Raw genomic sequence first — 3,855 nt, forward strand, 5'->3', positions numbered from 1 at the left:
ATATATATAATATATATATACACACATACATACATACACACATATCTTTATTATATAAATAATTTTTTATCTCTGTATGACAGCCTTACAAAATGTGAGCCTTTCACAAAGATTGCTAAATTCTAGAGGATCCTGAAAATGCACAAGTGAGAGCATAGATTATCCTCTGCCTCAGATTCTTACCAACATGCTGTTGTGCTCAGGCTGAGGCTGCACCTCAGGCCCAGGAAGCAGGGTTCGGGCTCTGATTGTTGAGAGAATAAGCAAGATGCAGTTGGGATAGTAATCATTCTTTATTCAGAGGTGAGAGTAGCTTCTAGCCAGCCCCCAGATCATTCTTTTTGCCCTTTTTTATATATAGGCCAGACAAAGCAGGCATGCTGCCAAGAGTTTACATCAGTGGGCACATGATCACAAGCAAATGCTTATGACCCTGAGTACATATGCTGAATCAGGTGTTTATGACCTTGACTATACACTGAAAACACAGCCTGCTGGAAGGCTCTGTGGAGTCTAACCACAGCCATTTGAGGCCTGCCTTACACTGTATGGTCACTTTCATAGCCGTTAGTATCAAGATCTCCCTAACCGACGTGTGTCCTCTCAATGAGTAGAGACCTGATTTTAAAGCCTCAAATAAGATCATTGAAAACCCAATGACCTACACAAATGTCATGTAACTTTCAGGAAAAATAAATAAATAAAATATAGATCTCTTGCTCATTAAACATTTGTAATGCAGGCAATTCCTCTAGTACTCTGTCTGTTCCATTCCTCTGTTCTCGAGGTTTTTCCATACTTCAGCATTTATCAGTCCAATAACCATGACCAGCCCCTTGTTTTGTTTTAAGGTCTGTTAGGTTCATTCCATTCTATAAAATTGGAACTGTAGGAAAGTAGATAAATAAAGTCCTGCCTAATAAATAGACTAGAGGGAAAGGAGAATTTGTACAGTGCAAATTCATATCACTCTACAGAAGACATTTTTTATTTCATGAAATTATTGCATATTTTGGATTTCCATCTAATAGTATTTATTCACAGTCTTTTGTGGAGAATTTAATAATTTGTTCTTAACACATTATTGTCACTACTATAACATCCCTTACTTTTAAATTACCTTGGGAATAAAATTTTTCAAATGCCAATTGATTCTTGTTTCATTAATAAGAGTAAAATGTACCTGTCTAAAAAATAAAAGAAATTATAAAAAAATTGGGATATTGTACATTAGAATAAGTTTCACCATTATTTAATAAATGAATATCAAAGTATTCATGCATCTTTTTAATAATGAATTCCATAAAATGGAATCTTGCTTTGTGTAAAAATTGGTTTAGGTTATGTATACAAGCCACCTGAAAATACCAAATTTCTATTATATTATTTTTAATACTGTTTCAAATTTGGTCTTATTTAAATGGTCAAATTCTTATTAGAGCTATAGTTTTCTTGGATGATGAAGATGTAGATATTAATTGTTATATACAAGAAATAAAATCAGATGAGTTTTGCCAGGTAGCCACAGCAACACAAAATGATTGGTACAGTGTTATTATTCAAAATAATTATAGTCTCGTGACTATTTTCAAAATGACTTTCACATTTACCCTAATTTTTCTATTTATTTAGTTTCCTTAGTATTATATCTAATTGTTTTGTTGGTTAGAAATAGTACATTTGAATGGTAGGGAAGGTCAAAGTAGAATTATGATAGACCTCAAGAAAAAATAAACAGTAATTTTCAGCAAACAAATATAAAGATGAGTGTGGTAACTGAATATATTTTGGATTTTCTCTTTCTGAGTATGAGCTAAGATTTGATCTTTCCTGTGAAGGATTTTTATCTTATGATAGAGTAGAATGTTACTGAATTGCATGATTAAACACAAAATTGCAGGATTAAATACAAAACCACGGTTATATATTGATGTTGAACATCTAGAGTATAGAGTTAGGTGGAAATTTATTACATATCTGAAATGTATTTCAACACAAGATTACATTTGGAAAAATTAACATGTAATCATAATTTAGAGGTCAGAACTCAGATATGTAGCTATACTGTTGCCAATTTGCCACTGCAGGTGCTGTTTAAAATGTCTGCTTTTCCTTGACAAAGGAGAAAATTTGCCAGTAGATGCAATATTTGTTAGGTGAGAAAAACTAACTTTGGTGCTGTCCATAGTTATGCATATTATCTCAATAATTCTATGAAAAAAAACTAATAGTTAAATAACTGTGCTTTATTAAGCCAGTCCAAGTAGACATCATGGTTTATTTCTAGAGAACCTGGCAATTAATTATATTTCAATATTTTATAACATAATGAAAAATAATTCAGAAAATATATTCTGCATATATCCTCTCTGTTATGGTTTGGATTTTAGGTGTCCCCCAAAAGCTCATGCATGAGACAATGTAAGAGAGTTTAGAAGGTGAAATTTTGGGGTTATGAGAGCCCAATCACTAATCCCCTGAATTAACTGGATGGTCACTGTAGGCAAGTGGGGTGTGGCTGGAGGTGTTAGATCATTGGGGGCATTTGAGGTACATATTTTATCCCTAAGGAGTGAAGGTCTGTCTGTTTGTCTGTCTCTTTTCTGCCTCTTTGTGCCATGTCCCAACTGCTTATCTCAGCCATACCTTTCAACCTCATCTCAGGCCCTGAGGAATAAAGTCAGCTGTCTATGGTCTGAAACCGTAAGCCCCAAAATAAATTTTTCCTCCTCTGAAATTGTTCTCTTCAGGTCTTTTGGTCACAGCAGCGAAAAAAAAAATATTGACTAAAACACTCTGTACTATCAAGGACAGAAAACCATGATGACTTAGAGGTGTTAGTTCCAAAGCAAAGAATGTTTCCAACGCGTGTTTTGATAAGGCCAAGTGGGAATTTAATCTGTTGCCTGGCGCCTTTGCGTCTTCCTGCTCTGAATTACAAACAAAAACCAGGAATTATTGGCTAGCTGAAGTGGTAGATATTACCAAATAGAAATTGGATTATTACTGTACAATACAATTAAGGGAAAATATGTCTGTAATACACCATAATACAGTATATTTTAGTGTCAATATGTCCTATGATTAAAGTCAAGGGAAACTCCAATTTTAAGATTAGAGTTAAATATCTTTTGGTCTTTTGTCATGCTCAGGTACTTCATCTGAGAAATTTTGATATTGAGTTAGATATTCATTATTATTTTTGTGGAATTTTTAAATATGATTACTTTTGCTATGTTGTTGATTATTATAAAAGTATATTTAGAGATATTAATATATTACTTTTTTGTTATTTAAATTGTCCAGTATTTGATGAATTTATTATAGTTAATTCTAAATGAAGTTGTTGGGTAAATGGAGCTGTTGCTTCTTCCTAAACTAATATGAACAACCAATTGAGATATCTTTTCTGAACACTCTGTTTCTATCTTTGTGTTGGATGTTTACTCTGAGGATAATAGCATCTTCCAATGTCACTCATGTGTATATGAATGCATTAGTGTATGTATGTGTGTATGTATGTGTATATGCCTCCATATTTTTCTCTCTATGTTGTTACTCGTTCTTCTTTGATTGCTTAGGTAGCATAATAAAATACCATAGAAAACTTAAACATAATATCTGAAAGTAGGAAAACTACCAGAAGACAACATAAGAAAGAAGTTTCTGTGGTGATTAGTTTGGGGTATAAAATTGATTGAATGGAGGGATGTCAACCTGGCTGATGGAGCAGTGTTTCTGGGTGTGCTGTCAGAATATTTCCAAAGAAGGCTGGCATATCAGTGAATGGACTGAGTGGTGGTAAAATGCCCTAGATGTGGGTGAACATCATACAATCAGCTGGGGATCTGAAGA

Source organism: Marmota marmota, unplaced genomic scaffold, assembly GCF_001458135.2.
Source record: "Marmota marmota marmota unplaced genomic scaffold, marMar, whole genome shotgun sequence".
Taxonomy (NCBI): domain Eukaryota; kingdom Metazoa; phylum Chordata; class Mammalia; order Rodentia; family Sciuridae; genus Marmota; species Marmota marmota.